Source organism: Mustelus asterias, chromosome 20, assembly GCF_964213995.1.
Source record: "Mustelus asterias chromosome 20, sMusAst1.hap1.1, whole genome shotgun sequence".
Classification (NCBI taxonomy): Eukaryota; Metazoa; Chordata; class Chondrichthyes; order Carcharhiniformes; family Triakidae; genus Mustelus; species Mustelus asterias.
The window spans coordinates 32,637,526-32,652,467 of record NC_135820.1 but is presented as its reverse complement, the minus strand read 5'-3'; the positions used below and the strand labels follow the sequence as shown (position 1 = coordinate 32,652,467).

General features: G+C 43.6%; 1 pseudogene; it reads right to left on the bottom strand.

Annotated features, from left to right (window-relative positions):
* Window positions 1–3,386: 3,386 nt before the first annotated feature.
* Window positions 3,387–4,989, bottom strand: LOC144508281 (large ribosomal subunit protein uL6-like; annotated as a pseudogene).
* Between the last annotated feature and the right edge of the window lie 9,953 nt (window positions 4,990–14,942).

The window sequence follows — 14,942 nt, the reverse complement described above, 5'->3', positions numbered from 1 at the left end:
TGAGCCATTGGAGTGGACAATTAAGTGGCACTTCCTACCTCTTTGGACATTTTGCCTATGTTGTGAGTGCCAGTGAACCCTGGCAAGCAGCCAGGAGGTTTTGGAGGAATTACCTGCTTTCTGGGCACTCCATTGCGATGGCCATCGTTGTGGTTATGGCATCATTGGTGTTCAGTGATCTCCCCATGCCCCATCCCCACCCATTTCGGCCTTACCGATGACCAAAAGCAAGCTGGTGAGGCCTACATATTAAAATGGCCACTGGCATACAGAATATTAACTCATTTGAGTAATTTTACATCAGAAAGCATGCTGCCCTTCTTAGCAAGAGGATTTGTGTATAGGTGCAAAGATGTCTTACTGCAATTATACAGGGCATTTGTGAGGCCACACCTTGAGTAGTGTGTGTAGTTTTGCTCTCTTAGTTGAGGAAGGACATTCCTGCTATTGCGGGAGTCCAGCAAAGGTTCAGCAGACTGATTCCCGGAATGTCAGGACTGATAAATGAAGAAAGATAGGATCAACTGGGCCTGAACTGACTGGAATTTCGAAGAATGAGAGGGGATCTCATAGAAACATATAAAATTCTGATGGGACTGGACAGCCTAAAAGCGGGAAGAATGTTCCCGATGTTGGGGAAGTCCAGAACCAGGGGTCACAGTCTAAGAATTGAGGACTGAGATGAGGAAGAACTTCTTCACTCAGAGTTGTGATCCTCTGGAATTTCTACCACAGAAAGCTGTTGGAGTTAGTTCATTAGATATGTCCAAGAGGGAGCTGGACTTGGCCCTTGCGGCTAAAGGGATCAAGGAGTATGGAGAGAAATCGGGAGTGGGATACTGAGAGTGCATGATCAGCTATGATCATATGGAATGGTGGTGCAGGCTCAAAGGGCCGAATGGCCTACTCCTGCAGCTATTTTCTATGTTTCAATGTCAAGTAGCCAAACTTCCTCACCATCCCCAAAAATGTTCTTGTTCCAATAAAAAAAATAATAGCGTGATCCAAAAGATATATTTGTCTGTTGCTTTTGTGTCAGAGCCATCTGTGACCATGTAACAACCATATATGGGCGACACGGTGGCACAGTGGTTAGCACTGCTGCCTCACAGTGCCAGGGACCCAAGTTTGATTCCTGGCTTGGGTCACTATCTGTGCGGAATCTGCATATTTTCCCCATGTCTGTGTGGGTTTCCTTCGGGTGCTCCGATTGGTTTCCTCCCACAGTCTGAAAGACATGCTGGTTAGGTCATGCTAAATTCTCCCTCAATGTACCCGAACAAGCGCCGGAGTGTGGCGACTGGGGATTTTCACAGTAACTTCATTGCAGTGTTAGGCCAGAATTCTCCCATCCCACCTGCCACTGGAATTTTAGCTGACGGGTTGTGGACAACGTGAAACCTCTGACAGTCGGGCGGGAGTTTCCGGCTTTTAGACCAGTGCAGCCGAAGAATTCCACCCTTAATGTAAGCCTACTTGTGACACTAATAAATAAACTTAAAATAAATAGATAGCCCTGTTCCAGGTCAAGGACAGGCCCCAGCCTGAGGTTGCGACATTGATTGGTGGCTGTTTGTTAAATTGCTGGTTGGCTGAAGCCTCATTGATTTATAACTCGGTAGTCACAGCCTCCCTCTTAAAGAATTATATTGTCAGCCCACAGCCAGAATTTCAGCGACAATGCCAATCTTTGAGCCAGCAGTTCGAGGGCTGTGTATGGTTTAACCTGTCAGTGCTGATAAAGCAAAGGGAAGGTTGTTGTTATGACAAGTCAACCTCTGTTCAGATTCTACAGGAGTAATTTTCACTTTTCACTGTCTTGGCAGCGGGTTTATGGGGGAGATCAGTGCATTATACTGGGTATGAAAAGTGGATGGGTTCTATAAGGAGTGGACAATCTCCTCATCAGTTTAGTACCCATGTACAATCACAGAATCATGCAGTGCTAGAAGGAGGCCATTCAGCCCACCATGCCTGTGTCAGCTCTTTGAAAAGGCCATCCAATTATCTGTTCAATGTCGGATGCCCTACATTTCCTTGTTAAGTGTATATCCACCTCCCTTTTGTAAGTTAAAATTGAATTTGCTTGCAGAATATATTCAAAATCATAACTCATTGAATAAACCAGAAGTTCTTCTTCCCTCCCCCTAGGCTACTTTGACTATTATCCTAAAAGTGCAGATGTTTATAAAACATATGTTGTTTCTTTATTAATCCTACATGTTCTGGGAGTGCAGAGAGCATATATTTCACAATGTAATAGACGTTTTCAATCTCCTCCTGGACTCATCAGACTGTCTCTCCTCTGAGCTTACTTCCCTCTTATCAAATCTCTCCCTCCATACAAACTCCCCTACCCATAATCACAATCACCCCCTTGACATTGCCATCTCCGTGGCCTTGCCACTCCCAATGTGTCAATTACAGATAAGACCAACACTGATTGCTTCCTTATTTCACTAACTTCCCTCACCCCTGCTGCTCCTAAGCATTTTTCCACCCTTGGGAAAATCTCTCTCCCAAGCCATTTAAAACTGTAATTTCACTATCTAGCTTCATCCCTCCATGCAGTGCAACATTTCTGCAGCTACTGTTCTACTCAATCACTTGCTCACCTCCACCCTCATCCCTATGAAATACATTAGCTGGGATTTTCCAGCCCCCCCCTGTACTGTTTTCAGGCAGCGGAGGCAGTTTGCCACTGGCGGGATCTTCCAGTTCTACTGCGGTGCAAAGCATTTTGCCTGACCCATTGTTGGGGAACCCATCACGGGGTCATCTTCGGTGGGATTTGAAGATCCCACCAGCAGGAAGGGCCTGAAAATCCTGCCTATAATTTCCAACTATGTTTAGTTTCTGTTATATCTGTCCTAATGCTGTCCCAAAGCTCATCTTGTCCATGAGACCATGGTGGGATTTTCCACTCTGAGGCTTAAGGTGGGAAAAGTGGCTTTTTCCAGTCAGCCACAATGGCGGGTTTCCACACCCAATTTTACACTTTTCATATCATCAAATGCATCAACAGGAACAATATTGCATTGCGGACAGGTAGCCTGTGATTCAGCAGTCCCGCCATGATCCAAGCAGATCACCGCAGTGGCCACCATATTTAAACGACACCCATGCACTTCCTTCTCAACGTCTGCAGGATGGCTGCAACAGAGAGAAGGCCCTCAAAGGCAAGAAAATTCCAGCCCCGAAGTTTAGCTATGTTTCGCTGGATTACTTTCTTGTCACAGACTCACTGTCACAATCTACAGAGCACAGCATGAACTCTGATCCACAACTGGTGGAGGCAGGCCAATCCATGGTCACCAACACTCAGAGGACTGCATTTTTTTCAGCCCATAAAATTTATTTAATGGTTTCTATCTGAGAGAGTAGAGCTATTCAGCAAACTGTGGAACCACAGTGGTCTTTTCGCTCACATAGATGCTATCCAGGAATTTACGAGTATCCTTTTCTTTCACTGTGTTGCTTGTTGAATGAGAGCAGCTTTAATCCATCATGTCTATGCTGTGGTGTCAACAACTGCACCCTTCTCAGAGACGTAAGTACCATCCAGGAATTTTCAGATATCTTTGTTTTTGACTGTTGTTGCCTGTTGGATCAGGGCAGCAGAAGTTGACACAAATTCAATGTTGTTTCCCTCAAGGACAAGCTCATCTTTCTCGACCTGGGAAACTATATATCATAGAAATCATAGAAAACCATAGAAACCCTACAGTGCAGAAGGAGGCCATTCGGCCCATCAAGTCTGCACCGACCACAATCCCACCCAGGCCCTATCCCCACATATTTACCCGCTAATCCCTCTAACCTACACATCCCAGGACTCTAAGGGGCAATTTTTAACCTGGCCAATCAACCTAACCTGCACATCTTTGGACTGTGGGAGGAAACCGGAGCACCCGGAGGAAACCCACGCAGACACGAGGAGAATGTGCAAACTCCACACAGACAGTGACCCAAGCCGGGAATCGAACCCGGGACCCTGGAGCTGTGAAGCAGCAGTGCTAACCACTGTGCTACCGTGCCGCCCCTTATGAAACACCTGGCTTCATATGGACTCTACGAATATACTTTTCTCCCAGGAAGTTACGGATTTCTACCAGAAATCCTTTTTCCTGAACAACCATGTTAATGGGGATTTGGAAATTAAATTGTAATTCCAGCTATGGCCAAATATTTAATTCACTTTGTTCTGCAAGATTAAGAATGCTTATTTCAAATAAAGCACCATGGGGTTGGTGGACCTTGTGAAACTATAGCTAAAAGCAGCTCAAAACTGCAGATGCTGGTATGGAAAATTTATAACAATTGTGGAAATTAAGTTATGAAAAAACAACTCTGTCAAGTAATGGAAAATGCTTATTAGCAAACGAGGCCTTCAGTGAGGCCAATGCATCAGTATTCAGGATGAGCAACTAATCTAAACCTTGTGTTAGTTTCATAAACACTGTGTTCACAGCCTTGGTCACAGGATGAAAATAAGACCCTCTCAATATCAAGATTCCAAAGAGCACGATATAACGAACTATAACTGCTACATTTTCTGTCTGAATCGACAGAACACCTTGCAATGCTTTGCGCTGTATTATGTTCTCACTTGTGATCAAGGAATTAAAGCTTGAAAGCCTGAGTAGTCTTAGTGCCTAGTGTTGTTTGTACCCAAGTCGAGGACAGGAAAATGAGCACACACTGATTTCATCTTGTAATGGAAACCTACAGTGACACCCTTGATCATGTTCTGTACGTGACTGCAGATTGTCCGCACTGTGGCCAACTCTTTTCTGTTGCCAACTCTTTTCTGTTGCCCCACCATTTGTCAATTTGAAACTTCTTTTTCTTGGTGCCAAGAAGGCTGAGTTCCAGGTTAACGTGGCTAAATTCCCTGCACAATATTCCTCAAGGCCCCTTTACAATGACAGTGTAACCAACAATGCTGTGAGGCATGTTAACAATCTGGTTACTGAGAATGGTCTTCATTCTCGGAAAACTGCTGGAGGCAAGGATTCCACTGAGTCTCTGCCAGATGACAAGCCTATGGACTCGCTACTAATTCAGGTGTCGGAGCTGCAGTGACAGACACTGGAATATCAGGCATCATTTTCAAATATATCCCACAGATTGCAACATACGATGGAGGAGTTCCTCCGTGTTCACTCTGAGGTCATTGTGTCAGCATGCTAGTATACTGAGGTCAACACTAGTAGGATGACAACCACTATGGAGACCTTGATCCAGGACAAAAGGCTGGTGTTGCTGCTGGAGTTGCACTCCATCACCATCGGCATTGATGGCATCCAGAAGAGGCTATGTGAGAGGGGATCAAGGCACCTGGATCTCACTTCAGGTGCCACTTCTCCCCAAGAAATTAGCCAGGAACCCTCGGGCACCTATAGGCACAAGGACCAGCAATGGGGCACCCTTGGACCATCCACCCAGATGTCTTTAGGCATGTCCATCATTCACCATTCCCAATTCTATCTGCTTGTGACCCCATCAACTGTTCTCCACAGACTGAGAAAGGTGCATTACCTTACAGTGGAAGACCGAAAGCAGGCTGGGGCCCTCCAAGTCTTGGCCCTTCAGAGCTCACCTGCCAAAGTCATCATAGGCAACAGGGTGGAGTAGTCAACAGAGATGCCTCCACCTCTGCTATAAATGTCAGGGATGTACAAAGATGTAGTAGTAGGGTTAGGTTGTGAATGCCTCCTGAATCAAACTGTCCAATGACACTATCCTCCCTGGGCAGGCCTGGGTGAGATGCTCTTTCTGTGCAGACTCAATGGGCCAAATGGTCTCCTTCTGCACTGTCAGGATTATAAAAACAAATAGCAGATGTAAGAATTAACTTGTCAGAAGCATGAAAATGCCTTCGACCTGCCGGCAAAAATGAGAGAATAGTAAAAGTAAACAGGAGTCCTGGAAATACAGTGGGTTCCCAAATCACAGACAGCAAGGACTTGCAACAATAGTTTATTCACTAGCTCAGCAGCTACTTCAACACTTAGGCTCTGTCGTGCTCCTGGGGATAATTCCTGCACACCAACTATGTGACATCATTTGTAGCCATGGTATCACGTGAAAACGTGACCGCTCAGTGTACTGGAAAATTATAATGGTGAATAAGGAAATGGCAGAGACATTAAAAAATATTTTGTGTTTGCCTCACCAAGGCTCCTTAGACAGCACCTTCCAAACCCAATGACCACTAACATCTAGAAGGAGAAGGGCAGCAGACACATGGGAACACCTCCACCTGCAAGTTCCCCTCCAAGTCAGTCACCATCCTGAATTGGAAATATATCACTGTTCCTTCATTGTCACTGGGTCCAAATTCTGTAACTCCTCCCTAACAGCACTGTGGGTGTTCCTACACCACATGGACTGCAGCAGTTCAAGGAGTCAGCTCACCACCAACTTCTCAAGGGCAACTAGGGATGGGCAATAAACATTGGCTCAGCCAGCAATGGCCACATCACATAAATAAATTAAAAAATAAACAACAGTAAACACAAAGCAAACCAGAAATAATTGGAAACCAAAGGTCTAATGAGAGTGAGGAACTTAAAGTAATTAATATTAGTAAAGAAAAAGTAGTGGAAAATGTAAAGGCGTAAGAGCTGGCAAATCCGCAGGATCTGAGAGCCTATAACCTCGAGTTTTAAACCAGCAGAGATAATGAATGCATTGATTCTGATCTTCTAAAATTCCTTATCTTCTGAAGCAATCTGTCATGATTGGAAGATAGCAAATAAAGTGCAGTTGTTGGCTAAAGGAGAGAAAATATGCAAGGATAGGTCAGTTAGATGGAAAATTTTGGAATCTATTGGTCAGAATTCTCTGGCTGTTCACTCTGGCAGGATCTTCTGGTCCCACCAATGATGCATCCTTGCTGTGGGTTTCTTATCAATGTGGGATGCAGTCAATGGGAAATTCCATTGACACTGGTGGGGCCAGAAGTTTCCGCTGCCGGCGAATGGCATGCCATCTCCCGGCGCATGGCGGGCCCCCTCTCACCATGAGAAACATGCTGTGTGGAGACCAGAGAATCTCCTCTTTATTCAGCAAGTGGTTACAGGGCACTTAGAAAATCATAGTATGATCAGATAAAGTCAACATGGTTTTATGATACGGCAGTGGTGTTTGACAAATCTATTAGAGCTTTTTGAGGATGTAACCAGCAGGGTGAGTGTTGGCTAGCTTAAATGGTTAAAGTGTGGTGCAGAATAACACTAAGTGTGGGTTCAATCTCCTTACTGGCTGTACTAGTTCTTGGGACAATCTCCTCAGTTAGCCCCATAGTGATATCATAGCATAAGCCATGATTAGCAACCCTTTGTCAATGAGGACATTGCATGAAAAGAAGCAACAGATAGGGTAGCTGAAAGAGAAACCAGTGCATGTAGTATCTTTGAATTTCACAAGATAAGGTCTCATAGTAATATATCAGCATAGTTAGAGGATTGGTTAAAGGGTAGAAGATAGAGAGTAGGAATAAATGTGCCATTTTCAGAGTGGCAGGCTGCTTCTGTGGGATCAGTAGCAAGCTCCTCCCAGTCATTAGTGTCATTGCTGCCATGTTTCAAGGAGATCTTCATAATGTCTTTGGAGGCATTTTCTTTGTCTTTACCACACACCTTTTGAGAGTTGAACCCTTGCAGAGCACTGCACAGGACTTTGTTTAATGTGGGGAGGATCTTGGGGCACCATTGCGGTCCACATGATTTTGATGGGTTGCTCGTTATATTTCAGAGAAATGTCGACATCTTGGAACACCTTGACATTACAACCTTCTTTTGCCTTTGCAGTTGGTCAGATGCACAGTCTCCCTTCAATTGTTCAATGCCGTTAAGGGTATTTTGGACTGCACTTTGCTGCCAATGGTAGTCCTCGCAGGGAGGAACTTCTGACAGCATCACTCGAAAGATCATTGGAATGCACAATCTTGTTCACCACGTCAAGGTGGTGATCCATGGATAGCAGATGGAATCTGAGCAATTAACTTGTGTGAGGTGGTTACAACATATTTATAATGTTATGATCCCCGTAGAGACCGATCATTTTGAAAAACAGGTATAAATTTTCCAATGACTGACAGAAAGTATCACAGCACAAGATTTTGTGTTTTAAGACTTTTACTGTAACTAACAAGCTTAAATCAACTTAACCTAACAATAACCTAACAGGCCATTAATACATCAAACTAAGAAAATATACTTCCACCTTAACTAATTAACACAACGAAAAATTCTTTATGACCCGTTTATACATCACGCCATCCTCTTGGCAAATATGTATGCTGGCAACATCTGACCTCACCCATGGCTGGGATTCTCTGCTGCTGCAGTGAATAGAATTTAGTCTGAGCAGTACGAGCAGGGCAAACGAGATCAGAGAATCCCATCCATAAAGTTTATAGTCAAATCAAAATCACTCCCATCTCCCTGCTGCGTTAGGATGAGTCTTCATTGCCCCTTTGAAAGTCCTTTTCTTAGTCTTTTGATTATCTTTGGGGTGACTTCCGCCCACAAGGTGCACTCTGATGAGTTCTTAGTCCTTAAATCTCCAAACATCCTGTCTGTTCCATCTTCCTTTCTCAACAGAAAATTGACTCTCACGAGCATTTCTGCTCTCACAGCTATTGCTTCTATGCTTTTCAACCCTGCACCTCACACTCTCTCTTTCTTTCTCAGGCTCTGAGTCTGACAGAATGTGTACAGAAAGACCAACTGCCTTTCTTTCGTGTCAAGGTGTAAAACTGGTGCTTGATTTTCTATAGATCTTGGCAAATGCCCCTTTCCATTGCCAACCAAATCACATGGGCCTAACTCCGAGCAGATTTTTGTACAAACTACACCATTCCAGGGCATTCTGTTCTACTTTTTAAATTAAAGCAGACAGTTTAAAACATAACCATCACATTCGCAACAGTAACATTTCATAAAGCAAATCTATCCAGAGCAAAGCAGTGCAGGATGGCGAGCAGAGGAATATGTCTAAGCGAACCATTGACATTTACTGTTCAAACAATAAAGTCACCACTTTTTGCCAAATTATTTGCTCAGATGTTTTTCCTGTTCTTCATATTTTTAACATACATTCCATAAGGTTTTTAGAAATGGTTCAGGATATAGGATAGGAACAAGACAGCTTGACACAAAGGGTGGGATTTTCCATTCACAACCACCACCATGCTCGTCCAGTCTTGTCAGAAGTCAATGGACTTTTTGCTTGGCTGATGAATGTCCCATGGTGAGTCCCACCACAACTGGGCCGGAAATCCCTGCCTACATCTCCCATGTATCTCTTCAACCTCCGTGGCTGGGCAATATGGAGAAAAGCTATTTGATTTTCCTAGTCAAGGTGGGATTTTTTTAATTTATCAGTCAAACTACGAATTGATCTCCTGCTTTGACTAGGATCCAGCTTTTTTTAGTGAATATGTCCCAGTAGAAAAAAACTAGGTCAACTTATGCCTTTGTTTTGTTACATCTGCTTTATGTGACCGAATAATTTGTGTATATACTGTGACAGCACAAGAGGCTGGGTGCTGGAAGGATACTCACTTTTCCATTTTCTAGATTTCATCCATCCTTGCTGATTACAGCAATGCCTACCAAGATGGCCACAGGAAGTCACATGTCAAACTGATCAGGAGTCAGTGCAAGCAAGGATCAGCTATACAGCCTTATCAGACTATATAAGCAGAGTGTTGAGTCCTGCTAAAAATGTCATAGGGTAAAAGCTGTGAAGGTGTGAATTGCTGGCTGTGTTCCAGTCATTGTGTGCTTTGTGGACTATGACTATGACCAGGACCAGACAATGAAACCAATTTGGAATATGACTATGGGCTGGATAAGAACCTACCTCAGTAACTTGAACCTTTTTCCATTTATGTAACTATGAACTTGACTCATATGGGTTAATAAATAAGTTTCATTACTTGGGTCCATTGTAACACCACAATACATTAAGGGTGTGATCTTACCAGCTGTTCACACCCTACTGCTGTTGTAAGCGAGGACAGAGAATTTAGTGCCCAGCCAAATCTCTGTTCACTACAGTGGGACTAGAAAATCCCACTGGTGTGAACGGCTGGAAAATTCCACGTTGTGATGAGATATTGTGGTGCGTTAGGTAGTATCACAGCCTTAAAGCCAGAAGCTCTGGACTTGAGTCCCACCAATGGACTTGGTAACCAAGGAAGGCACATTCATAATGGGGCCACACTGATTGAATATCAATTTGCCAATGCTTCCAACACATGAGAATGGGAGAGATTCCTGGTCAAATATTTGATGGAAAGAACATTTGAATCTCTATCCTCACTATCTGTAGCTCCAAACTGCAACATGTATGTAAAAGTGCATATTGCCAAAGCAACTCAGACTCCGAGTGAACTATAACACATAATTTATGTTGATAAAGTATATACCTATGCCTGAAGCCTCGGACACTGAAACCTTGCAACATTGACGATAGCAGCTCTCTGAGGTCCAAAATAAGTGGCCGTAGGTGTTCATGGGCAGGGTTTATATAAACCAACTATTTTAGGTTAGGGCTGGCTGGTCAGGATGAAAAGACTCAGATGAGGTTTTCTTTCATTGAATCTATTAATAAAAGTGTTCAGGAATGCAGAACTTGGGTTGACTGAACGCAATTGATATTGGGAACACAAAGGGGTGATAAAATGTTCACCATCCTGAGACAAGGGGCGTTTGTTCCCTCTGACAACAGCTTTCTGACTGGGCTGAGTAAAGTGATCAAAACTGGAATACTCCTTATTTCAGCACTATAAGTGGATACATCACAAGCAACTTCAGTTATCCTAATTAACCAGGTTTTCTTGGGACTTCTATAAGTAGATGGGGAATAACTAACACGTTTAAACTAATTTTCTTAGAATCATAGAATTCTGACAGTACGGAAGGAGGCCATTCGGCCCACCAAGCCTACACCGACAACAATCCCACCCTATTCCTGTAACCTCACATATTTGCCTGCTAATCCCCCTGAAGCTAGGGGCATTTTAGCATGGCCAATCAACCTAACCCACACATCTTTGGAGTGTGGGAGGAAACTGGAGCACCTGGAGGAAACCCACCCAGACACTGGGAGAACGTGCAAATTCCACACAGACAATGACCCAAGCCGAGATTTGAACCCAGGTCCCTGGAGCTGTGAGGCAGCAGTGCTAACGACTCTGCCACCGTGCCGCCCATATAGCCTTTAGGTATTGGTGTACAAAATAGCTGGAATTCAGTGATTCAGGTGTGCACACTCTTCTCACTGAAGGAAACCTGCATTATGGTTGACTTAATGCCTTCAATTGTTGGGCGCTTACAGGATCCACTACTGTCTATCGACATCTGAGGTAATTGTACATTGGAAACTTTGTTTGGCTGATGGGGCTGAAGGCAGCATTTTACAAATAACATGTTTTTTTTCTCTATCAAAGCTGCTGTTGTATAAAAAGATCAAATGTGGATTACGCTGGAATTCTGGCGCACTTTGTCCTCCACCAGTCATAGTGGAATTTTTAGCGGGACCCTGCATGATGGCAAAGGTGGTTTATCAGAATGCACTTTGCATTGTAAAAGGCAGTGCCAGCGGCTACAAAGGCTCTAAGTAGCTAAAAATCACAATGCCTTCTAAACCAAAGTGGAGGTAGATACGTTCTCGTTTGGCAAGGGAATCAAAGATTATCACAGCTAGAAAAGAATACGGAATTCAAAGCATAATCTTATTGAATGGCGGAGCAGGCTTGAAGGGCCGAATGGCCTACTTCTGCTTCTTTTGTATATTCGTGTTTACCTGAGAGTAGCTTTATATTCCTTCTCATATCACTTAAAGTGTTGTCTTCCTGAATTGTGCGACCTATGCTTTGCGATCAGGCAGTAGAACTGTCAACAGCAATTGTAACTATATCATTTGGGCTCGGATGTTTCCTACTTTCATACCATTATCATGCTTCCGTGAGCTTCAGAGAACAGGGTGCCTACATTAAGGCGTTCTTGAAAATAATTTGGGCAGGCGCCAATTCAGAGCAATCTATTTTTTTTGCCCCATACATGCTGAAAACTGAAGTCAGATGAAAATCAATCACATGGAAGAAAATGAATTTGGCCACATATGGATGGATGACTGGAGGACAAAAAAGAAGCAAAAGATATGAGTAGCAATGCACCTCATGAAGGCCATTTCCATCTGTGTAAATTACGGAGACAGAAATGTGAGAGGAATGATATTGAAGTTTCCTATTGATACCAAATGAGGGGCTATGGCCAATTGTCAGAAAGAATGCAGATGGATATAGATAGAGTTGTGGAATGGATATATAGGTGACAGGTTTGGCTCAATGGGAGAAATGTTCAACAGTATATCTTGGAAAAATGAATGGTGAAAGAATACTGAAACTGCCGAGGTCCTTCATAGAGAGATCTGCATGATCACCACAGTCACCTCTACTTCTTCCCCAGCTCACTTAACTTCAGCAGCACCTCTTTGCTGTCAGACTGCTGTCTGCCATTAAGTTATTAACTGCAGTAACCTCCCAATGGACCATCAGAATAATCACTTTGTTGATTGCCTCCACCAAAAACACTGCACCTTAGCTTTCTATTGCACCTCCCACCTTCCCAAAAGGAAAAATCAGTAAAAATGGTGAAGTAAGAGTACTGATCCAAACTGGTCTTGCCTACCTTAAAATGGAACAACTAGTGAAAACTAGGAAACAACACTGGTCCAAACTGTTTTCCTTATTGGATTCCTGGCTGATCACAAACTGAAATACACCTTAGATTAAATACCTTGAATTCAGCCAGTGGACAGGGACAGGAGGGTGTGGCTGTGAGTGAGGCAGGTAGAGAGATCCAGGAGATAGTGTTGCAGGAGCCTCAGTCCCTGAACTTGTCCAGGTTCGAGATTCTTGCTCCCTGTGTGGACGGGAATGGGTATTGCAGGAAGGATGAGCAAACTGACCACGGCACCATAGTACAGGGAGCCGTTCAAGTGGGGGGAGAAAATAGAAATGTAGTTGTAATTGGGGATAGTATAGTTAGGGGCATTGACACTGTTCTCCATGAACGGGATCAAGAATCCCAAAGGTTGTGTTGCCTTTCTGGTGCTCGGGTTTGGGATATCTCACCTGGGCTGCAGAGGAACTTGGAATGGGAGGGTAAAGATCCAGTTGTCGTGGTCCACGTAGGTACCAATGACATAGGTAGAACAGGAACAAAGATTCTGCTAAGGGAGTATGAACAGCTAGGAGCTCAATTAAAAGGCAAAAGCAAAAAGGTAATAATCTCTGGATTACTACCTGAGCCACGAGCTAATTGGTAAAGGTCAATAAGATTCAGGAGATAAATGTGTGGCTCAAAGATTGGTGTGGGAGGAATGGGTTTGAATTCAGGGGACCTATCTCAATGGGATGGTCTTCATCTGAATTGTGCTGGGACCAGAGTCCTGGTGAATCATATGACTAGGGCTGTAAATAGGGCTTTAAACTAAATAGTGGGGGGGGGGGGGGGGGGAAAGAGTTCAGTTTTATGGAGAATTAGAAAATCAATGTTAAAGGAGAGGGTGGAAGTGCAGATTTCAACTAGTTAAAGGAGCTAAGGGCTCAGGAGAGGTTAATAAAGTTTCAAGACCATGTAATAGAACAGAGAGTATAGAAGGTGACGGGAATCTAACCTCAGGCAGGGCAAAAAAGGTGACAAGTATGAGAAGGGAGGTGGTCATTGCAGGACTGAGGGTCTTGTACCTAAATGCGGGCAGTATACAGAACAAGATACATGAGCTTGTTGCGCACATTGAAATTGGCCGGTACAATGTTGTGGGCATCACAGAGACGTGGCTGCAAGGGGGTCAGGGCTGGGATCTAAATATCCAAGGATATGTGACCTATTGGAAGGACAGGCAGATGAGCAAAGGGGGCGCGGTTGCATTGTCAGTAAGGAATTAAGTTAAATCGATACCAAGAAGCGATATAGGATCAGACGCATAGAATCTCTGTGGGTAGAATTGAGGAATCGCAAAGGTAAAAAGACACTGATGGGAGTTATATATAGCAGTAGTCCGGATGGAGAATTAGAAAATCAATGTTAAAGGGGCAGAAAATAAATCAGGAGATAGAAAAGGCATTTAAAAAAGGCAATATTAGAATAATCATGGGGGACTTCAATATGCAGGTGGACTGAGAAAATCAGGTAGGTAGTGGATCCCTAGAAAAGGAATTTGTGGAATGTCTAAGAGATGGTTTTTTGGAGGAGCTTGTGACAGAACCTACTAGGGAACAGGCAATTCTGGATTTGGTGATGTGTAATGAGGGCAGATTTGATTAGAGAACTGAAGGTGAAGGAACCCTTAGGGAGCAGTGACCACAATATAATAGAATTTGCCCTGCAATTTGAGAGGGAGAAGCTGGAATCAGGTATAATGATATTACAATTAAATAAAGGTAACTACAAAGACATGAGGGAGCAGCTGGCCAGAGTTGATTGGAAAGGGAGCCGAGCAGGGAAGACAGTGGAACAGCAATGGCAGGAGTTTTTGGGAGTTATTCGGGAGGCAAAACAGAAATTCATCCCAAGGAGGAGGAAACATGCTAAGGGGAGGACGAGGCATCCATGGCTCATGAGGGAAGCCAAGGACGGCATAAAAGCAAAAGAAAAAGCATACAAAGTGGTATGGATTAGTGGGAAGCCAGAGGATTGGGAAACCTTTAAAAGTGAGCAGAGGACAACTAAAAAAGCAATAAGGGGGAGAAGATGAAATATGAGTGCAAGCTAGCTAATAATATAAAAGAAGATAGGAAGAATTTTTTTTCTCAATGTATAAAAGGTAAGAGAGAGGCAAAAATAGACACTGGACCACTGGAAAATGAGGCTGGAGAAGTAATAATAGGAAACAAAGACATGACAGAGGAACTAAAT